Genomic DNA, 24647 nt, shown 5'->3' with positions numbered 1-24647 from the left:
GTATTGTATATTAGACATGAACACCAAGAAAACAACACATGCCTTATTTGGCTTTTTGCCACTTTCCTGCATTACTTTTTCATTCTTTAGTGCTACACATAAGTCAAAGGAAAAATATGTGGGTAAAATTTCGGATTAAATTCCTGGTCCTGAAAACTTTAAGCTCTTCCTTTAGCTACCATAGTGTGTACGTGACCATGTTTCCTGCTTGAGTATGTCCAGCATCATCATAGTATCGGAGTCCCTCATAATCTCAAGCATGGGCTTGTTCTTGTAAAAGCTCTGTGAAGGAAAGTGCTTTTCTACTTAACAAATGAGAAACTGAGCCACAGACTTGCCTACACCATGTAAAAAGTATAATTAAACCAGGAAAGTCTATTAATGATAAGTTTAGTGACAGAACCTTACTATTAGTTTTGTCCTGGTGATTGTCCATCAGGATTTTCACATTAGTGGACTTTTTACGCACAGTGTAAGGTGGCATGATATCGGGTTTTTTTTCCCATGTTTCATGAATGAGTAACTGAAACACAGATGTAAGTAAGACCCAAAGTGTTCACTGGTTGATAGTGCCTTCTCCTGGCATGTGATCTTTTTAGCATATTGGTGAATTATATTATAGTTCCAGGTCTTCTACAAATCAGATCCTCAAATCTCAACTCACCTACAGAGAAGATCAGGGACATACAATATATGTAGAGATGCTCTCATCTCTGACTCCTCCGGGCAGGAGTCCTCAGTAGAGGCAGAGGTAGAGCCTAACTCTTCAGCAGAGAGAACAACTTTAACACTGAAAGTCACCTTTTCCTTCTTATATCTCCATGGCTTATTGATATTAGACCTTTCAACTTGTGGAAGCAATGAAGTAGGAAGCTACATCGTGCGGCTTCTTCACAGCCTGATATCCATAGATAAAGTGTATGTAATTGTGTAAGGAAAGATTAAGTTCCGCCGTACATGGTAAAGAATGAATTACATTTCCACGCACAAATTAAATTCTTGTCTTACATAGTTCTTGAGTGATTGACTGCAACTTGAATGATGTTCTTTAATGTGTGTCTGTGGGTTGCATATAGTTTTGTAGGTGAGTTTGGTCGGTTCTCAGGAGTGTGCACAGCCTTGATTGGGGTCAGCAGGGTGTACAATAGTACTGCTCTATCACATAAGCTACAGGATGTGTGCAGCACCAGATGGTGTTGCTGGAAGATAGTCTTAATAGACCCACCAGAAAAGATGTGGTTGTATTGTCCCCCACAAAGAAAATCTCCTTTCAGTTGCCTAACCTTTTGCAGCTAATGTCTTACAAAATGTTTGATTCTTAGCAAATCAGCAGACCAACTCTTAATATGCATGTTTTCTGACTTTTTTCCCTTCTTTACAATATGCAGTTTTAAGTGTCTTCTCTCAGCATGTATTCAAACCAAAGACTCGCAGAATTGGAAAGCTAAAGCTAGTGAAAGCTGATGCCTACTGATTTATTTTACTGGATGCTAATTATACTAAAAGGCAAAATAATTTCCTATAAGTTCTTTAAAATTTGACAGATATAAATGTGGATTTTGGGCTCTGTCTTTCTGAGAGACTAATTTATTATCTGAAGAAATAATCAAATAAGACTTTGATTCAATTTAGGTTGTTCAATTCAGGGCTGGTGAAAAGTTTGGTCTAAGTAATGATGTTCGAATTTAGCTTGAATGGATTTCATCATATTGTACTGAATTTTTTTAATACCTTTAGTTTTTCTGAACTTCCTTAAGTGAATCATAATAGATGCTAAATGGACAGAGCAAGACACTTTTAAATTAACAGGAGCAAGTAAAAATAGTGTAAAAATCTCGTAAGAAAAAAGATTTTAATAATGCATCCTTGGTGTGCTGTTGAGGGATGTTGATCAGTTTTCAGTGAAAATTTCACCCTTTTATGGTATTTCCACTGACATTTGTCACTTTTGATGTCTAAGCCCTTCAAATGTGGTAAGAAATGGAGGAAACGGTACATGTTTATTCACAAAATAAATGGAATGGATCAAGTATATTTCATAAAAGTTGGCATTCTCTTGAGTCAACAGCCAGAAAATGTAATGCCAGCAATCTGTCATATATGTGATGCATCTCTTTCTCCAGGCAGGAGTTGAGAGAGGTCAGTGTATTATGTTCTGGTTTTTGCAAATGCTTTTTTTCATTAGTGGTTCACAGTATGTTGTCTGAGTTGAACATACCTGGATTTACTTAGTATAAACAGCATTTGCAGAAACAGAAGAACATGTCGTTTCCCTGAAGAAGTGAGTGGAACTGCTGCCTGGAAACCAGTCACATGGCAACAGACTAATTTCTATTCCAAAACTCTTTCCAAAACAAAAGGTAAGTACTCTTTTGTTGACCTTCAGTGCTAAACCTAATAAAGTATCAGTAATTTCAGCAAAGGAGAGTGGTCTTTTCTTGGTGCGTATTGTTTCTTTCAAAATTCAGATGGCCTTCAAATTTTCACTCAGTGCAAGTGAAGTGGTTTGGGATTTTCCTGAAAGTAACACGTAGTTGTGAACACATACAGAATTTTTAAGAAAAAGGAGGAATAATTCTAAGTAATAGTATATTTTTCTATTTTTTCTTTCTTAGGACCTAATTCAAAGAAGAGATTGGTTCTGCTCTGGTTTTGAGTATCGGTCGGGTAGTATATATTTACAGTAATGATTATTCTAATCATAATTTATTTGAATCGGGTATCTTTCAAGTGTCAGAGATGACAAAGAAGTGCTGTCAAACTTTAGTGCAAGTTCACATCTGATGCTGCAGTTTTCTGTGCCAGTAGCTACCAAAGGTTATACTATGTTCACAAATTATATTAAAAGCTATAGTGAACCTTTTTCAAGCTTTAATCATCAAAAGAAAAAGCAATGAATTGTTTTTCATTTTAAAATGTGTTAAACAGAGGAGTTTGGGTTTCAAAGACGTGCATTTTATTAAAATTAGCTCCAAAGATAGTATTTGTAACTTTCTCCTTGCTGTTTTCTCCTTGTTGTTTTGAAATATTGCACTGTAACAAAAAAAAGCAGTTTGTTATCTTTACAGAGTACTTTGACTTTTAGTTATAGAAATACAGAAATATCAGGACTGCAAGGAGAGTAAAATGTAGGAGGAAGAGTGGACCTTCCTGAAGTGTAGGGGTTCTATAACTTGAAAAACTTTTTAGAGATTATAGGAAATCTTACTAAAGCTCAACAGACAGGACCTGGAAAGACTACACTAAAGTGGTATGGAAGCAGAATTAGTGTTCTGTGTGTGGAAGAAAACCAGGTCAAGCCTCTAGGTATGTTAAGTCCCACCTCAGTTCTTTTGCTGTTCATTATGAAGATGAGGATTTCTTGAGAGTCTGTATTCGTGATGAGGTTTTTAGTGCTTAATAGTTGTGGCTTTATAGCTGGGAATCTCGGTGCTAAATTCTATTGGCAGCCCCAAATCTGTGTTTTCATGTCTCATTTTAAGTGCCACGTGCCTGATTTTTAATTGTTACAGTAGCTGTTGCTGGAGGTACCTAGGTGATAATTCTGGTTCCTAGCCAAGGCAGTCTAGTATGCTTCCTTTTTAAATAGCACACTTTTCATGTTGGGCAGGGCTCTGCTCAGTGTTGGAAAGATAATGGTTAACAGCAGTTTGATACAGATAAGAGCATTTAGATTGGTGACATAAAATTCACATCTGATAAAGTCTCACTGGGTACATGAGTGTAAAGCTGTCTGCTCCTTGATACTGTTTCATTGTGCATTAATAAAGCTTCATAAACTGTGAGATATTCTTGGTTCTCCCCTTCAACCTCTTTCCTCAAGCAGAAGAGATCCTGTATTTGTTGTAGTTTTGAGGAATCCTAAGTAAAATGTGTGATAGAAATCGTGTTACTGTGCATTCCTTTTTTTGACAAACTTTTCCATTTCACCTTGTTTCTATGCATGGTTTCTAGTACTTAAAGGTAATTAGTTGATGGGCATAATTCCTACCTGCACGTGGGACCTGGAAAATAAAGTCTAGCTTCAATTTTGCAGACTGAAACGTATATTTTATTTCAAGATAGTTCACCCTTTTTTAGCGCCTGCCTTTCCTTTTAGATTGAAAGCTAGGAGTTCTTAGAGCTTTTCACATGAAACCTCTATTCCGCAATCGTCAGCAGGTTGAAAGTGCAGAGACAGTCCTTTCTGTTGAAAGTGTTGTCTTCTGTGAGGAAGAAATGCTTTGTCACGTAAGAGAAAGTTGTTTCACTCATCACATACCCACCTTCTAGAAGGTCAAATTCTGATCTTTCTTGATTTGGGACAAATTAAATCAAAATATGACTAAATATGACTAAAGCTAACTACCTTAGCTTTGTTCCCCACATTTATTAACTCTTTCTTTGAGCCCCACATTTATTAACTCTTTCTTTGAGACCAGGTTGGATGGGGCTCTGAGCAACCTGGTCTAGTGGAAGGTGTCCCTGCCCATGGCAGGAGGGTTGGAACTAGATGATCTTTAAGATCCCTTTCAACCCAAGCGATTCTGTGAATCTATGACCCTATGACAAGTTTTTGCAATTATAGGATGTGTGTTGCCGATTTTAGTATTAAATAAAGCTACTTATGCTTGCATATTTGCCTTCCAAAGCATATAGAAGAGTGTTGCAGGTAAAACTGTGAATGCTGATATTAGATTAAATCAGAAGAATGGAACAGAAGAATATGGTTGTAGATAACATCTCAGGATGTTTAGGAAATTACTGAAATGAAGACTGGACAGATCTCTGATGGAGAAGGTGACTCATGGAACATAACCATGAAAGAAGAGACTAGCTGCTGGAGGAGGAGATGGATTGCTTCACCTGAGAGAAAATATGTAAGCAAAAAGAGGTGAGTTGTCAAGAAGGAAGAATAACAAAGCACAAAAGGAGAAAGTGATGTTGGCCATGGCAAGGGACTGGAGCCTTCAGTAAAATGGGATGAGTAGGAGATGAATTATAGGAAGGGAAGGAATTAGATTCACACTGATGCACTCTGTAAATACTCCTGGACATAAATATGACTTGGCGAAAATTCAGAGTTGAAAGACCATATGCACACACACACACACAAAGATAAAAGTTCTTTATCAATACAGTTAGAGGGACTCTTAGAAGTCTTGGATAGCTTTGCAGGAAAGAGCTGCTGTAATGGCCTTTCAGTATTAATGGTAGGAACAAAAATCTTTTAAGACAGCTGGAGCAGTTTGAGAAAAGAGACTTGATGCTTTTGGTGGCAGAGGAGGTACCAGTAAATGTGTATTCTTCCTCTTTGCTTGCAAATTCATAACAGAATGATATATGGCATGATTTAATTCTGAGAACATAGTTCAATGAAAGAAATTAAATCCAATCTATATTAACAGTAAGCAGCTTTTTTAGGATATCAGTAATGACAACTTCTGGCTTGCTGTGGTAGCTTTAAGTTGAATCTGATAGCACAAAACACTCATAAAAAGCCTGGCCTGTTAAGTTTTTGGTATGTCTCCCTGGAGATTTGTCAGGGAATGTCCTTTGACATGCATGCTGGAGTAAGAAAAAGCATTTTAAGAACCTCTGGATTTGGCCACGTTGAAGCACATTTGTATTGCTTAATTTTTATGTGCTTAGTTTGAAAAGAGAGAGCATTCTGTGTTATGGAGAACTGCAAAAGTTTAATGTTTAGCTTTGTTTTGATTCTAAAAAGAAGCCCCCAAAAGCATGCCCCAAAAAAGAAACCAACCCATATTCTAAATTCTCCCAGTTACTGAAATCTTTACAGATGCTGTTTACAACAGCTGGTATGGGAACCAAGGGACTGGAACCACAGACAGCTGGGTCTCTGTGACATCTGCATGAAGAAAGCACAGGGGCTTTTGCATGTATCAGGATCTGGCCAGCCTGGGAGGCTGAAAGCCCAGGGAATGCTGCAAGACACCCTGTGATGTTCTTCAGCAAGTGGTGAGCTGACAGGGAGCCATCCACATTTCCAGGGAGCTGTCACTTCGGTCTGCACATGATAATTTTGTTACTAGTATTTGAGGTCTCATGTTGACAGCTGAGATTTGACTTTTGTTTTAGTCAGCTTAGCACACCTGTAAAGACAGCTGAATAGTTTAAAATTGTCCAGGAGAGGTTATACTATGGAAATGCCTTTCAATTTTTTGAGTCCGAAAGTCAACTCAGGAATCCTTTTGTAGGTAATTGGTTAATGCCCTTACTAAAGGCTAGAAAATGTTGGTATCCCTGGGATTATATTTTACAAGCTATTTGCTTTACAGTTGGGAAGACAGTAGCATCTGTTTGTTTTGATCTTGCTTCTAGAAAAGACATCAAATGGTCAGGTGGGGAAGGGGGATAGACTTATAGCTGTTGGTCACGCGTTCTGGTAGAAGTTCACAGTGATTTTCCGGTGCCTTTTCTCGGTCAACTTTTTTCTCGTTCTCTTGCATATGTAGTAGCTCCACTGCATCACTTGTTTTTCAGAGCTGAGGGCAAAGTTTACTCAATTTGTTTGTTTAACTTTCAGCATTTTAAGAAATAAAATAATTTTTTGCTGCAGGCATGGAACTGTGGAACTTATTGATTAATTATTCTAATTATGGTTCCTTAACTCAAATATGTATGGAAATGGTAGAATTATGCAGCATGTCTTTTCCTTTGAGAAAGTAGGTTGTGAATATATTGCATTGTCAGGCTGAGTGATTTTTTTTTTTAAATGTTTTATATATTAACGTTTTAAATTTTTTATTTTTTAAGTAATAACATTTTGTTTAAAATTCAATTCAACAATTCTGACCTCATGTTTGAGAAGAATGTTCAACTGACTCCTGACTGTACAGTGATGACATACTCTTTGTAGTGCTTCTTTAATTCTTCATTTCTTTTCCTGTCGTAGTGAAGTGTTAACTTGGTACAAACAATGCTGACGGAGAGAAGGGCCACCACAACAGAATGTCCGTCACCAGCACGTGTGCCATCAACAGGCAAAATCCCGACCAGAAAGAGTCTTTAACTAAACGTGGGGTGATAGGAAAGAGGAGTATTATCAAAATAGACAATGCATGAGGATCTGGTGAGATGTGGGGGTGCCTGGCAATAAGTGGGAATGCAGAAGCTGGATCTGTGGGACAATACTGTATTTTTGTGTGTATATTTAGCGTTGAAAATTAAACTTGATGTGAAATGAGATGGCCTGGAGTCCCCATGGATGAGTCATTTCATGTTTTTTTTTTTTTATACGTGTTATATTAATTTATTTGAGGAAGCTGACTGTTGATTTAAGGAAATCACAGACCATGATTCACAAGGATGGGGCCTAATTCAAGAAGTCTATGTTGGCTTATGATGTCCACTTACCGTCCCCACAATGGCACCAGTACTGGGAGTGGGGAACACAGTGAGCAGTCTGCAAAAGAAAAGAAGGATGCTACATTAAGTCTGGGTTTCTCAAAGGAGCTTAAGGAAAATAAGTGAGAATTGATTTTTCCTGTAGCTTTTTGGGGAAGCCTGTCACTTCCAAGCACTTAAGTAAATTAGCAAGTTGAACAGATGTATTCCTCTTGTCTTGAAGAAAATGTATGTTCCCATATTCAAGAAGCATCTCTTCATACAAAGTATAAGACCTTGGAAATACACTGAAGGAGCTCTTGAACTCTGTTTATCATCCTACTTCCCATCCCAACCATGAACATGCCTCTTGTTTCGAATGAGAAGAGAATATTGGGGTATATCGTGCAGGGAAGAGAACAGAGCTGTGGGAATATGATTCAGTTGCAGTTTTGCATCTTAATTATATGCTTGGTAGGAAAAAAAATCCTTTTTTCTTCATACCTCTCTGTCATATCAGCTAGCTTTTTCTAATCTTCCTAATACCTCCTGAATTCACAAAGTAATATAATGTAATTAGAGCAAGTCAGAAAGATCTAAAACCTTAAAACTGGAATTTGCTGATTCATTGAAATTAAAATATTTGAGAGACTTCAGTTTTCCAGAAAAAGTTGAGAACTAGGGGAAATAAAAATTGATAATTTTATTTTCATTTTGCTGTGAAAAGTCTTGGTTTTCCATTTTAATGTGATATTGAAAAATTTCATTTTGATATAGTGAGTCAGTCAGTCATTTCACACTCTACGTTCTGTATTCTTTCATTGGATGAGTGCCCAGTGCTTCAAATTGGGTCAGTTTACCCTTGTGAAATTGCTGTGTAACCTGCTGCAATACGACTGACTTATTGAAGCTGCAGATTGATGCTTTTTCTTCTTTGATGAAAGAAATAAAACAGAGCTGTCAGGACAGAATTCTTGCACTGTAGCGGTTACTCCGTGTCTCGTATCTGTAGCTGGGCTGCTTGTGCCACTTTTCTGTGAAACTGTAATTATTCAGTCATTTATCCTGCTCCTCTTTCCAATTTCTGGTAAAAAGAAAAGTGGTACTCAAAGGAGGCAGTTGCTTGAAAGGGGGAAAAATTCTAATAAAAGCAGCATCAAATTGACACAGTCATTCTGATTCTGAATATTAGAACCAGCGATCTGTGGCACAGGGCAGCTCAGAAACAGCCCAGCTTAGGGTAATGAAATAGAGGCCACTTCAAAATTGGTTCATGGTGAAATGGTTATAGAAAGAGCATTGTAATGCTAAGCCATGAAAGGCAAGAACCCTTAACCACACCAGTCCCACTTCACCCAAGCTGGACTCTTTTGGAGAGTAATGTTTCCCATGTTACTGGTAATTTGGAATAGGTTTGTGGAAACCAGAGGGGATGAGTGTAGGTCTGAATGCCATACTGGTACCAGCTTGTGGGATCTGGTTTTGTGGGCTCTTGACTGGTGGTCAGGAAAGAATTTGAATTATTAAGGAACAGTGATGTTTATTCTTAGGCCTCTTTTTTTCCCCTTTCTCTGTGCCATGGCCAGACTCCCAGGATAATTAGGGCATTTTACCTAAATAATTTGCCTTCTGTTGCAAGGGTTTAGGATTGCAATAATATCTTTGATTTTTCTTGGTTTATTCCTGTGGCTCACGATGACATCTGGAGCATTTGGTGGTTTTTTTCTTGTGTTAAATATCTTGGGATTTGCTTTTTGGCTCATAATGCCACAAACATAGAATCACAGAATCATAGGAGGGTTTGTGTTGGAAGGGACTTTAAAGATCATCTAAGTCCAGCCCTACTGCCTTGATGTGGCATCCCACCCTTGAGGGGAAGGGAATACTCAAGATTCATAGATGCTCATGGTCAGAAAGAAACGACTAAAGTCAGAGTCCATGACTTATCTTCTAGGCTTCTACATGTGGGACACCTTTCACATCATCAGGTTGCTCAAAACTCCATCCAGCCTGACCTTGAACACTTTGAGGAATGGGGCATCAACAGCTTCTGTGGGCAACCTTTTCCAGTGCCTCACCACCTTCATAGTGAAGAATTTCTTCCGAATATCTGATCTAAACCTTTCAAGTTAAAGACATTCCCCCTTGTCCAATCTCTAAATTCCCTTGTGAAAAGTCTCTCTCCAGCTTTCCTGTAGGCCCCTTTTAGGCACTGGAAGGTGTTAAAATGTCTGTCTGGAGCCTTCTGTTCTCCAGGAGGGGGCATACAATAGATATTATTGTGTAGCATTTAGGGCTAAAGGCTACAATATTGCAGGCAGCTAAGCTGGATGATTAATATATCTCCTTTCCATGTTTGGCTGAGGGACTGTTCACTTTGTATGAGTGCTTCTGGGGAATATTTTTTTAGGAATGAAGTGAGTATGGAACCCTGAAAGGGTCAAACATACATCGGAGCAGCATGTTCCCAGTGTGGGAAAGGACCTGGGAGGGTCTGGAAAGACTTGTGGGGTACTAGCATTTTCTAGACCTGAGGACATGTAGAAATGCCTGAGTGAGATATTTAAGTATCAAGGGGAAAAAATTATACTGGGAGGTATAGAGAGACAAGGGAATTAATTGGTATGTCAAATACGTAATTTACCAAAATAAACTGTTAACTGTCAGAGAGTAAGTCTTGCTATGGCACAAACACTGACACTGGACGTAAGATAGAAACAGTAGCAATGACAAGCTGCCAGGCAGGCTCAATTTTTTGTTATGTAGTAAAGTAATTCCAGATTTTTGAGTGACTGGTGCAAGCAGCTGAAGATTTTTCTCTGAAGCAGCTTATTCTGGAACTGCTTCAGTGGTAATGAGATGGATTGGACAGCCTCACCCGTTGCAGTGATTCTTATGTTCTACTATTATTCTCCTACAGGAGTAAGAAAAAATACCTTCTTAGTCCCCACATTATGTTTCTGGAAAGATTTATTATTGATCCCACCACTGAATAATTCACTACTGTTTTGTGCAGTAACTGTGCATAGGTTTGGGAAGCACCAGCCCAGAGTCTGTTTTGTGTCTCAAAATCCTCAAAGGCTAGAATATGTCCAGGAGACAGATAGACAGTAGGTGCCATTCTGGAGTGTGGCCAATGAAACCGCTGTAGTGGAATGACACTGTTGATGTAAATGCTGAAAAAAATGTAGATTATTGCACCTGTAGCATAACATGGTATTTTGGATACGGATAAAATACCTGTTCTAGATGAAAAAATGGTCTTTCTTTGGTTGACTGTGAAATGGATGCTTTAACTGAAGAGTAGTCAGTCAGAGATATGCAAGTAATTTTTTTTATCAGCTTGTCTCATCCAGATTGAGGACACAGGAGAGCATGCAAGAAAATCAATATGCCTAACCAAGGGTGGACATGGCCAATACAGAATGATCGGTTTTGGTGTTCAGTTGGCCTCTAGCTCTCGAGCTCCTCTTCGTGGTGCTAATAGGAGAGCTGGATGGAGATTACAGCCTGCAGGGTCCCCACATTCAGCTTCGTGTATAGCATGGAAATAATTTGTGGGTACAACTGGGGTAATCTTCAGTCTGCAAAGATTATCAATAGCAAATGATACCCAACAGCTGAAAAAGCAATGTTAAAGTACCTGGGGTTCATGTCCACCCCGAGTTACAGCTGACATCAGCAGGGCATTCTGCTACTTTGAGTGAGGCTGTAGCATGGAAAATTACTCCTGCCCCAGAGTTTAGAAGCATCATCATCATGCTGTCTTCCAGGCAGTATTTGCATCAGCTCTGAGACACAGTTTGGCATCTGCTTGGCCATGCAATAGCTGGCTTTCCAATAACCATTATAAAATGTGGTTTAGTGTAAAGATATTTCTCTTAAAGTGGTTTGGCAGCATTCCCAGTGATCCCAGAGGGAAGAGCAGCTAGGACTTGTTCTCCAGCTCTGAGCCAGCTGTCCACTGGGCTGACCAGGGGTGGAGCTGTGTGTACTTTGGCTCTACACCACAACTAGCAAGTAAAGACATGGACTAAGCTGTCCTTATCTGCCTGCAATCCTTTGGCGTAGATCTGTGTGATTTAAAGTGGTGGGTGCCAGGGTCATACAGTGGTGCTGCATGAGGGCTGGTGATGGCTGGGCGAAGATGGAGGAATACAATGCATGTGCTTTGCTAGGTAGATGCTTCATGACAGTGTAGCCATCTCCCTTGCAGACTGTGGAAGTGAACATAGAGGAGAGCAGTCACACTTGAGCTAATTTTAGGACATGTTAACCAGAGACATCTACATTTCAGCTTGCTGTCTTAGGGTCCTTTTACAAGTAACGAAGAGTAGTGAGCATGGTGTCTCTCATCCTATGACCAAAAAGTACAGTGATTGTCCCATTTCTGTCTGTGGGGTTATAGGCAAACCTGTGGTGAAAAACTCAAACCCAGACTTTTTGTAGACAGACTTTTACCCTTAGTCTAATGCGAGTCTGAAAAGGTGGGGCAGATGACAGGTGCTTTGTGTTGCTGTGACTTCTCAGATAGTGGGCTCTGACATACGGTCTGGATCATAGGCAAATTTTGCCTGAGTCTCCCTTATTTCAGGCTTGTCTGTGGGGAAGACCTATATCTCATGCTCTCCCGTGGTTTTCCTGGGTGGTGAGCTGTCTTCTGACACAGGAAAGCAGCTTAGATTCCCCCCTGCAAGGCTGGTCAGTAGCACCTGCATGGTCCTGTAAAGTCAGAGCAAGCAATATCCATGTCCCATGTAAGATATCATGGATGTTGAGTAGCCACATCCTGTGGCTCTTCACTCCCTTTTGCCAGTCAGCTACTGCTGACCCACCGTGACTGCTGGAGTATGTTGAAAACATTTAATGTTTTTTTTCAAAAATGTAAAGAGAGCAGTCCTTGGAAAATACAGTTTAAAACATAAAAAAAAAGAAAGGTTAAAAACTTTAAAATTAACACAGTCTTTTCCCCACTAGTTGGATCTGATATATGCAGATGCAAACCATATACTTGTTGTCACAGTCTGCCTCTGTCTAGAAACAAAAAATGCCTCTTTCCTTTAGGGCCCCATATATTTCTCCAAGGAAGTTATTGAACCTCATTTCAATTTAAGTAATACAATAGGTATTTACTGGCTATGATAAGCAAAAAATTTAAAATGTGCATTCAGTCTCCAAAATGAAAAACCTTATTATTTTAGAACAAAACACAGATATCCTCCAGTCACCTACGGAAAAGTAGCATAAGGAAAGACAACAGCCATCAGGTGGGGAAAAAGGTAGAGTTAAAAAAAATGCACTTCCAAAATGCTTTTTGCCAGATCTCTCAAGAAAGGTGATCACATTGAGCACTGGGATTCATAGACAGGAAAGGTTAATGGGGATGAGGGCTAAATAAATGTAAATAACTACAGGTGTAGTGGACAGAAAACACTATGAATTTACACTATTAAAGTCAAGCCAGACCCATCTGATAGCTTTCTGTGATAACTGATTATCTAGAAAAAGAAAATGTGATAAATGTCATCAATCTGTGTTTTCAGTAGGACCCTTGAAATGGTGGCGAGGAGGAAGAGAATTTTCAGCAGTAGCTAGGAAATTGCTGAAGTAAATATCACAGTAAGCTACAGTGAAAGTAGAAGCATCAGGCTCAAGGGCAGTTCACAGCTGAACTTCTTAACGTATTTTAACTCCCATGCCTTGGCACAGGCTCGGATTGTACTATTTAGAGATTAGCTAAACTGAGGAAACAGTGCCAGTGCAAAGGATAATCAAGATAAACAGATGAACAGAAAGACTCAGAATTTTTTCTTAAGATGAGAACTTGCTGATCTCAGCATGACCATCAGCCAATATAATTCAGTTGTGACAAAGACACATTTGTTTCTAGTCTGTATCAGGTGATGTTTCCAGCAGAGATGAGGAATTACCTTGCTAGAACATGGCTTATTTACCTGAGAAAGAACACTAGGAGAGGCTACACTTGTTGTCTATAACTAGATCAAGTAGTATGAGAAATGTGGGTTTTGATTACTATAGATGGAGCCTCACTTTTTTTCCAAGTGCTAATTTTTGTAGAGATTATTTTTCCTCCCAGTAAGACAGTACAAACTCGTGTATGTGTCTCATGCAGAGTATCTTTAGGAGTGTTCGTGTGTAAGAGAGCATTCAGTGAAAAGTTCAGTTAATGTGATGCAATCTCTTCTACTTCCTCCCCTCCTTCCTTCCTGCCTTTCTTCCTCCCTCCCTGCCTTCCTCCCTTTGTCTCAGCCAAAACACTGGGCTCTTCAAGCCCTTCACACCCTAGTTCAGGCCATTAATTTGCTTTTCATTGGTGTTCGGGCAACTAGTTAGTTACTGGACTGCCCACTTCTCTGTTTTCTCTAACATCATTGATTGAACCATGATTCCATGTAAACTGTGTAATCTGTGAATTTTTTAATATCTAAAGTGTCATCCTGATTTAATGCATCCTGTCTTAGATCCATTTTTTCAATATTCTTTGTACTACATACTTGTTGTGTTGGCATAGATGTGGCTAAGGAAAAACTTTCTCTCTAGGATAAAGTGGCTGTCATGCTCTTGCTGCACTGTGTAGAATCTCTCAAAGTCAAAGATTGTTTTCCTGTTTGATTTTGAGAAAAAATTTAAATTGCTGTACTGTGGTTTGTAGCCTGAAATAGTTTTGAGGTACTCAGCTGTGTTGGTTTTGGATGAAGGTAACCTGGAAGCTGCTCTACAGGAGCGCTCCTAGTGTAATCCAGCTTCTAATCGTCTTCTGGTCAATGGGTTATTGTAGATATTGGGTCCTCAGCTCTACTGTTTGCTAGATGTAGGTACTATGTATGGAAATTAATCAGCTACATATTATGATTATATTAGGCACAGCAGTACACCTAATATCCTTTTCTGTCTAACAAATCCAGAATATATGTAAGCCATCTGGCTGCTTACATGAGCTTGTACTGGTCTAAAAATTAGGATAGTATTTAAAAAAAAATCAACCGCTGGATTTATTGCTCTTCCTTTCCTCTTGTATTTAAGCCTGAGATGTCTCTGATCAATCTGTTGTCTGGGAGCGGAACTGTAAGGAACACTGAGTTAGTTTACAAAAACCTCTGTGGCTCTGAGACTGTTTTGATGGATTTATTTATGGAAATATGTTGAAAGTTTCTGCTATACCTGTATCTTTGTCAATTTCTTAGAAACAAGGTATCTCTTCAAACTCTTTACTTCCAACTGCCTTCCTTTAAAACAGGCAATATTTAATTGATAGGCATCTGTCTCATTTAGATATTGACCTAATTACCGTAAGTGTACGTGGCCTCCTGACAACTGACAACTGCTGATATATCTGTGAAGCAGAGCGGTGCTACTTTCTGGCCTATATATAGCTGGACAAAGGAGGATGAATTATGCTGTTACAGGAAAAATGTGAATTAGCATTTCTGTTGTTCTAGTACATTTTGATGTTAAAACTGGGATTTCTCCCAGAATCCCTTTTCTTTAAATATTCTTTAAATATTTCTTTAAATTTCTTTAAATATTTCTTTAAATATTATTCTACTTTGATAGTATATTCGCATATCACGGTGTGGTGGTGGAATTTCCAAAGACGTGGTTATACCAAAATAAATGCCAGCCCCAAAGAAAGTGCTTAAAAAATGTACCTGAAGTTGCGAGTTAACTGATGTGTTAAGATCTTCATTTGTCCTTATATTTTTGTATCTGTATTTAAAATGGCCAAGGGAAAAAAATATGTGTTTAGTCATATCTGGAATCAGTAGGAATGGAAAAGGGTGGATATACAGGCACCTAATTTTTTGTATTCATAGTCCAGTCTATGCACATGCAAGTGTCTTAACATCACTGGCTTTATACTTTGTTCTAGAGCAATTTGAAATTTAGTATTGCACTTTGATATAGTAGACAAAAGATAACTTGTGCCAGTTCCTTCAACTTAGACATTATTTTTTTTTCTAAGATTTCATTCTGCTGTAGTGTTAGCCAAAGGGAAAATAATCTTTTGCATGTTTCTTATGTAAAGAAAGCCCAATATCAAAGTTACTGTCTCTTCTTCAAGAGGCAGCTGTTTTCTCTCCAAAAGGGTATGTGAACAGTGCACTGGCAAAGAGCTGGTTAAGGAAGCCTGAATCATGTTAAGTTGTTCTTAAAAAAAAAAAAATCACATCCTAGGCCTCCAGAAGTGTGCATTACACTGCCAGAGTAAAGTCTAAACTTGAGTGTGGTAAGTATGTTTAAAGTCTGTCTAGCTGACGCAATGTTTATGACTACTTCAGTCTGTTAATATGACGTTAATTCTGGTTAGAAAGTGCCTAGTACTATGGTGCTGAGAGCACAGAAGCTCAAACAGGAATTGCTGAAAGAAGAGTAGCTAGTTAGCATTTGCATTTCCTTTTCTTTGGCTTTTTTTTTTTTAAGTTTTTCTTGTTATTTCTCTAAGGACTGGATAAAAAACAGCCTTAGGTCTTTTACTGTTATTTTTTATCATTATTGCTAAGGCTGGGATTGCAGTACATTGATGTAGTAACCCCCCTATCCTATATTGTTTTGTGTTAAAATATGGTATGTACTTTCAAAAAGGAAACAATGGTAGCTGGTATTTTTATATCAACTATTAACATTTATCTTCTTAGCAGCTACATTAAAACATGTATTCAATATTATGTCAGACAAACTAGTTGGATTCTTTGTCTACAAAGAGGTGAAACACCTCCTAATTTCTACAGATGATTAAAAATATGAAGATAGTGTTTATAAAGAATTAGATATTTAATTTTAAAAGCTTTTTCGTTTTTTTGCAGTATTCTCTTCTACAAGAGTCCAACTTCATTCTGCTTGCAGGCTACAAGAGTAAAGCAGGAAAACTTTTATGTGTACACTTTTGAGTTAATACTCATCTCTGTAGTAAAGCAATTTTATATCTACCATTAAACATGCATTTAGTAACAGACATAAAGGGACTTATTCATACCTCAAAAGTGTATTTTCATGGTTTCAGCATGCTTTGGATGAGGTTCTAAATGTATTTCCCAAATCAAAGGAGATATAATTTGAATCCAGTTTAATCTGTGACTGCAGCATAGTCAAAAGCTTGTAGAAAAGACCGGATAAGTACACATAAATCATCCTTGAATCTGAAGAATTGGAAAGATTCAAAATTTGTTTCCACTGTAAAATTGGATGCCCCATTTTGTCCCTCCATCTCCTGACTGAAGTTGTTAATCTCTTTCTTGAATCTTTTAAAATGTGGTACCTCAAGTTTCTCTTCCCTCTATGAATCTTTTTTCCCTCATCTTTCCCTGCATTGGAATTTCTTTTTCCTCTTCTGAGTTCTGATTTGAACAGCTGCACTTTATCTTCTTGGTGGCTGCTGAGGAGTGTAGTGATTCTTCAAAATAAATATGTCTGACTGAAGTCTGCTTCCTCCAGTGACTGTATCCTCACTGGCGAGATGTGCCTTTGCTGAGTAACTGGCTTGAATTCCTCCTACAGTTTCCCACATTTTCCTTTCATAGCCTAACTTAATGGAAGCAATACCATTAAGGAAGAATTATAGCTAGTAATAACCATTGTATCAATTAAAACTTGTTAGTTGGCTTTATGGTTCACTGTGCTGTTGCAAAGGTGGGCAGACAGCTGAGTCAAGACCATTAGGTTATGAGTCATTCAGTTCTGCTTGCCTTCTCCATCTGCATGGTCCTCTGATTCACCATGTCAGCCTTTCAGGGATTGTTGCTGATGTAAAACTTCTGGAGTGAAAAAGTCTAGCTTAGGTCCTCTTGGTTTCCCCAAATCTTTCCAGAATTTTGATTTAGTCTTATGCAATGTTCCAGAGTATATATCCTTCTCACAGTCATAACTTCATGTACTCAAAAAGCTACCTCTTTAAAAGCCACTAGGGCTAAAAAAGTTGGACACGTTGACAAGCATGTGCCATTTAAAAAGCTTAGAGTATCCTGCCTTGCCTCCAATTGCCAGTCCAGAAGACAAAGGTTTTCCAGAGGTCTTGTGTAGTATCTGTCTGTGCAGGTGTCTTGATAGTCCAAGGCATCCCAAATGGTACTGTTTAGGTGACAGAATCTTAGGTCACAAGTGGACATTAACCCTTCTGACACCTAATGGTATATGTCAGGATCTGGATCTGCTTTCTGCTTCATAGGGGTGGGATTCAGTTGCTGGAGGACAGATATCTTCTGCCATTTGTGTTGTGGAGTTTCCATGACATTTGCAGTGGCTCACAAGTTTGACAAAGATCCCAGGTGACCCATATACTTTTGTCAGGAGCACGTCCTGCTTAGGCAGGATCTCTCTCAGATCTGAGTTGCGCCCCCCCAACAGTGGGGATTCTGCTGCCTAGAATTAGGCCTGTGATACCATTTGGATTAGAACTGTGCCACCACAGAGCCGACTTTATGCAAAAGGGAGGAAAGCACTCAACAAGTCATGCAATAGTTCCCTCCTCTCCTGATCACTGAGCAGTTTACAGCTAAAACAGACTCATGGTCACCCAAAGCAGATACCAGTAAGTCGTGACTGCTAAATCAAAATAAAGTTCATATAAATCCCATGGCTTGGTACTAGCAATAGCAATAATGTATTTACTGGGCTATAATCCCTTAATTCAGTAGTCTGCAAACTGTGAGCTGTTACTCCTGAATCTAGCAATGTTGTGAATCTTCCTATGGTTTCTATGTTTCAGGACCAAGCAGTCGTTCTTCTTGGAGCTCTTAGCTCTTTCTTGCCTCGTATGGCCTCATAATAGCATGTATAGGTCCAAGGGTAGTCCAAATTTTCTTCTTCTAGGGTATAGCTATTTCTTAATTTGCTCAGCACTTAATACTCCTCTGCTTTTTGCAAATTATGAAGTATAACGATGTAAGTAGGATTACAGCTACAGGATGTAGAACCAAATTCAAAATTCCTGCAGCTGAAGGGAACCACACAAGAGGGATTCCCATCAAGAGTGACACCCTGCCTTCTTTATTGCTGTTGCTTGTGAGTAATTTGTTTGCTGTTGCAGCACACTGTAATCATTGCTTTTGTGGCTGGTTTTACAAGCAACGAGACTTCAGATATTACAGCTGAATGCTTTATTATCTGCAACTATCACACAAAAGCTACTCCAAAAGTTACTGGATTAAAGTCAATTTACAGTTTCAGTGATTTTTGAAACTTGAGCATTCCTTTTAAAGATGTATAATTGAAATTCCACACTTCAGTCACTTCTATTACATGTGCATGAGCAAGAACTTTTCAGGCAGGTTATGCACAGTGAGATAGTTTGTAGTGGTTCCTTTATATTGGGTATGCATCCAAACACAGCTGGATCTGACATAAACAGTTGCAGACTGATTAGAAAAAGAAGGAAGAATTCCATATTCATATCTGGTCAAATTGTAATCTAAACAGTTGTCCAAAGATTAAAAACTGGTACCTTCATGTTTACTTTGCTTATCAGGATGAGCTGCTTTTTGCATCCATCTAAAGGGCTGGCTTAAACTTTCCATCTTATTCCATAGCCCTTGATGCACAGTTCTAAACTCAGAATGGTTAAACTTAATAACCAATCTTACAGCAGAGTAAACTCAGACTATCTTGTGAGTATCTAAACTAGATTTGGGCATGAACAATCCAAATGTTTGGTTTAAAAAAGAATCCTGTAGCAATCACCTCAAGCAAGTCCCTTTCATTCTGGATTGTATTTGCCTATGTTATAGCACAGAGTTCTGATCCAGTCATTTTGTTTTGACCTTGCTTAATGGTACTCAGCTTTACCACATGCACAAACACCAAAGTCTTGTTAGATGTGGTTGTCTGAGAGCCTGAAGTTTTTGGAATCATTAAACAATGTTGCTCATTGTCTGTCATTAGATTTGTTTGATCCTCATTCATTTGGGGCTGCTGTAGTCTGTGATCTGCAACAGCTTCTAATATATTGGTTGTATATACGTTGACTAAATTTATAATTCCTATGGCAACTACAGAGAACCAAATGCCTCTGTATTACTCGTTGGTACACTCCACTGGTGGACACTTCTTCCATTTCCTTTACTGTTGCTGTCCAGTGGATGTTTTTCTCTCACAGAGGAACTCACAATGGGAAAAGCTATCGACCAGCACATTCATCCAGAAATACCTTCTGAAGCCATTTGGTGAGAAGCACCCAGTCAAACCACCACTACCATGCTGTTCTCATACCTCTGATTGTCACTACCTTGTAGTGATGTACCTGGGCACTGCAGCAGTTACTGTTTTGTTGTGAGATTGATAAAGGACCTGTCATTTTATATTTGCAACCATGGAGCTGATATCTTTGGGTGCTGAAAAAGGAGAGGGTCTATTTAAATTATAGAAACATTTACTGTAGTACACATTAAATAATTCTGTAGCAGTTCCTTAATGTCTTCTCCCAGAGGAAGCTACCTTTTTTGTGTTCTAGCCTCTTTGAATTGACTTCTCTTGTGAACAAATTGGATGAGAGTCCCATGATATGCTCTGGAGACCACCTATTCTTGTAGTTCATTCTTCTGCTGAGCCCACACTATTGATACTCTTAAATATGCTGAGCTTGGTGATCACACCTTTTGCCCACTTTGAAATTTCCGAGTCACTGTGTTAAGTCTCCCAGGAGCACCACATGCTCCTTTTTGTACAGTAACTGACTGACTTCCTTTGGTTTTGTGATAACATAACCTCTACTGCTTCTGGAGGGGTAACGAGAGTGCAAATGAAGTGGCCATGCTGGAACAGCATCCCGTATGTAGCTACCCATGCCAGCCTTTTTGAATGCTGATGAGGTCAGGTTTTGTCCTGATCCTCATTCCCATTGCTGCACCTTCTTTAACAACTTGGTTAAAGGCTTAATCATATCTGCAAACATAGGTATAGAATCTGGGGGAAGAATAAAACTCAGAAGAGATCTGAGCTTATGCGAATTGTAGAGCAAGGAGCTTCTTATTAATTTTTCTTGTTATTGTTTAAGGGATTAGTCTATTCCTAAATACTTTTCTCTTTCATGTACCGCTTGACCTGTTCATCAATTCACTTAGAATTGTGCTACCAAAGTTATGGCTTATGTTTGTTTAATTCATTCTTTCAGTGGTGTTTGAGTCTGACAGTAGGCTAATACATCGTCTGTTCATGAAATTACATGTATTTGATCAGCCTCTGATAAATTTTTCAGTGTTTGGATGATATGAATATTGCATAAAGCTAGAGCACAGTGAAATCCTTGGGCAGTAGCTGCATGTAAAACAGTATTGCTGCCCTGGAAATGTAGGGGGAAATTCTCCTCAGCCTTGCCCTGATAACAAAATCACAAAGACAGCATATCCTAAATCTGTTCTACCAGACTCTGGCATTTTTTGCTACAACAGGTGTGGTTTATGGTATAACAGAATTAATTGCTCAAACTCCAACCATTACACAGTAAATCCTGCTGTCTGCTTTTATGATAGGCCAGATTGGAGCGTCAGAAATGTCTGATCTTCATGCAATTAGTTGTTACTCCAATAAGCTTATTTGTGAGGTTTGGGAATATTTTTACTGCTTCTGTGCCTCATGGTCAGGACTCATAAACACTTTGCCATGAATACTCCTGCAGTCTAATTTCTTTTGAGACTCTAGTTGGGGAAAAGCCTCTTCACATTTATTTCTGGGTGAAATTCTGGAGCTTTTAGGGCAGAACGTTCATGTAGCTCAGGAATAATTTCTGGCTGCCAGTCTGTCAGCCTTTCCCAACTCTACAAACATGGATTTGCCAAATCCAGTATCATTTGATATTCTTGTAGTATGGTATGACAGGAATTTCTTTCTGTCTTTCTGCCAGGAGACTCTCAGTATTAAGTTGCACACAGAATATTCCAGTACATCTCCAGGAACAGTTGGGTCAATTCATTTTTAATCTACTGGTGTGCGCAGAATAAGATTCGGGCTAATTATTAACACCAGAGCATCAGGCTTCTATTCTGGGTGCTTTAAATGCAGGGACAGTAGTAATGAGTAACCTGGGTTCTATATTGTATAGTTTTCCCCTCAGATTATCAGTTGTCTTCATAATCTTTTCAAGCTGGGTTGTTGGTTTGGCTGGTTATATTAGGCCCAGCAAGTTGAAATCTTTTTGTCACTTCCTTGTCTGTTGGGTACACATATTGATAATGGAATTTAGTCTTATTTGTGTTTACCTCTCTCTCTTGCTAAGAAAATTGTTCTTTCTAACACACTATTTTGTTTCATTGCCCTTATTTGTTTATGTTCTGCCAACCACTCAGACTTTTCAAAGCAATTTTCTTCATGTGCTTCCACTAAACCACCAGAATTGCATTGTTTCTCCTGTGAAACACCTGGGTTAGCAAACATAGTTCCACAGTGTGTAGAAAGAGCATTTCCAAGTAGTATGTTGAGGGAGTGAATATACACAGATTAGTGTTTGATTTCCTTATTTGCATCTACCGGAAAAACAGGTGATACATCAAACACAGAAAAATGCTTGACATTAGGTACCTCTTCCAGAATTTTTACACTTAAAGATATTTGAAATATTTGCCTTTTATATATTTATGTAGTTATTTTGATTCTGCAATTAACCAAAAGTAATTTCTTCTTTTTAAGACTGATGTCACTGAAGGTTACATATGGTACTTTGGTTGTCCTTCTGGCTTTTGCTTTGGAGGCAACAGTCTCCTCATTTGGCTTCTGCCTTAGTGCAGGGGAGAGTCGTGAATCCTGGGGCTTTTGGCTTCTGAACCCATGTTCTGTAGTTGAGAGCTTCCTGCAGTCAGTCCTGAACTTCCTCAACTGTGTTTTACCTTCTCCATCCAGTCCGTACAGACCTTCATGAAACCAAAAGTTTGGAGTCGTAGTGGAAGCCTTCTCCTTGACAGTACTATGACAAATACTGTGTATTTCAGTTTTTAGCATCCATTTACTTTCAGTGCTCTGACTGGGCATTGCTTTATCAGTTTTATATATTCTGCATATGGTTTTGATGTATCAGTTTTATATGAGTTTTATGATTAACTTTTTTGCTCACTGCTGATTCTAGTACCATGTACTTTTTCTCCAACCAGAATGTGGCTTAAAATCCATTAATGTTCCATCTGCTTTTCTGGTTAATGATGTATTCAGTTGCCACAACTGTTACCATTCTTCCCACTAGGGGTTCCTTCAAAACTGTGGTGCTTCTTTCATCCTTCTTGTTAAGCACATTGTCTGACAATTATCAGCTCTTGCAAAGTGGTGTTACTGTCTTGGTTTGTGCTGTTTACTACTGCTTGTGCAGTTCTATCTGCTTGCTTTTGTGGATTACAACTAAGTTCTTCATGTATTTTTCCCTTGTATCTATGTTTTGTGTATTTGAATATGTCATTTTGATTGGAGCCTGGCCTATCAAACCAGAGCACGAGTTTCATGCTCTGGTAGATCACTTTGCAGGTCAGTGTGAGTACTGGAGCCTTTGTATGTCAATTTAGTTCTAGCACACCCAAAACAATTTTGATGGCAATGATTGTATCTTGGTCTTCTCCTAAGTACTGCCTGAGCATTGTGTCCCAGATTCTAAGTCTGTTATCAGGGGCTATTTTAGTTCACTTCAGTACTGCAAGATTGTCTCTAAGCTTTAAATCACTCAAGGGTACTGCTCTGTACTTTTATCTTCTTTTTGTACTCTGTTTAAGAATCTCTCATATCTTTAATATTCACATGGGTCACAACATTTCTTGAACTATTTTTGTGCAGTTCCGTAATTAATCTTTTCTGTCAGAGGTAACGGAAAATGATTAAACACATCAAGTGTCTCAGAAGCACTTGTTGTCAGAAATAAAGCTATTTTTATCTTGTCTCCCATTGCTTCTCAAAGCCAAATGCCGCTTAATTCTTTTCCAGATGACCTTTATATTTCAGAGACTCTTTGCACCTCAGGAGACTTCAAACTGCTTTCCCAGCCCACTCGTCTCTTGGTGCTTTAGTTTATTTGGACAGGATGTCGACTCCAGTGGTCGTGCCAGCCTCTCTGTGTGGTGAGTGGAGGGGAACAGGCACTTTTCGTCTCGCTCTCGTCTGGGCATTAAAAATGGCTTGAGTGAATTGTGACCTAGAGGCATTCCCCCCTCCTCTGCGTGAGAAGTGCTCAGATGCAGGTGATGACAAAAATGAGGTGAGGTGAATCCCTGCCAAAGGTGTACACCTGTGTTTGCACAGACTCTGATGGTGACAATGAGATGTGCAGAGTGGATTGGGCAATACAGCTGCCTTCTCTCTGGCTGCCACGACACAGAGCACTGGCCCAGCGAGTGGCCTTTCAAAGGCAGGGTAAGCCTGAGAGAGGCTTAACTCAGGGCTTGTGCCATAACATCTTGGCTTTCTGTACTTCAAAGGAAAGGTTTCCTACAGCAGTCACCTGACACAATGAGGTCAAGGGGGTTTTTGTTTCCTTCCATCCCATTGTGGTCGCTTTGTGTCTCTCTGCTGCATATCTATCTGTGATAATGTTCACTTATGGCTATGCATATGGTATGTGAAAGTACAACTCACAATAAATTAATTTTAAAATTTGCGAACATGCAAACTGCATGGAGTAAAATTATAAGGCTTTGTATATGGTTTATATTCCAGGGAGAGCTAAAAATGCAAGTGAAATTTTGATTAATAATCTGTCATATATATTCATTGGATCTATGTCTGTATGGTAAGAATGGAGGTTCATGTCATCACAGCACATATGAACAAAATACTAACTGATGAATCTCAAAATGCAGCTGTAAATTGGGAATAGTTATTAGGTAGGCTTTATTCTAGTGAGTAGATCTCAGACTCACAGGATCACAGAATGGGTAAGGATGGAAGGGATTACAGTAGTTCATCTGGTCCAACCTCCTTGCCCAGCAGGGTTATCCTAGAGCACATGGCACAGGATTGTGTCCAGATAGTTCTTGAATATCTCCTGGGAGGGAGATTCCACAACCTCTCTGGGCTCTGTTCCAGTGCACGGTCACGCACACAGTAAAGAAGTTCTTCCTCGTGTTCAGGTGGAACTGCCTCTGCATCAGTTTCTGCCCGTTGCCTCTTGTCCTATGGCTCAGCAGCACTGAGAAGAGCCTGGTCCATCCTCTTGACACCCTCCCTCCAGATACTTACAGACAATGATGATGTGCCCTCTCAGTCATCTCCTCTTGAGGCTGAACAGGCACAGCTCCCTCAGCCTTTCCTCATAAGAGAGATGCTCCAGTCCCTTAATCATTTGTTGCCTTCTGCTGAACTTGCTCCAGGAGCTCCATGTCTCTCCTGTACTGAGGGGT

General features: G+C 39.1%; 1 protein-coding gene across 3 annotated transcripts in view; it reads left to right on the top strand.

Moving 5' to 3' along the window:
* KL (klotho) overlaps nucleotides 1-24647 on the top strand; it is a 52581-nt gene that overhangs the window by 1957 nt on the left and 25977 nt on the right. The gene's annotated exons all lie outside the window — the stretch shown is intronic.

The sequence above is a fragment of the Neopelma chrysocephalum genome, unplaced genomic scaffold (assembly GCF_003984885.1).
Source record: "Neopelma chrysocephalum unplaced genomic scaffold, ASM398488v2 Primary Assembly neopelma1_43, whole genome shotgun sequence".
NCBI classification, from domain to species: domain Eukaryota; kingdom Metazoa; phylum Chordata; class Aves; order Passeriformes; family Pipridae; genus Neopelma; species Neopelma chrysocephalum.
This window is presented reverse-complemented; position numbering and strand designations above follow the sequence as displayed.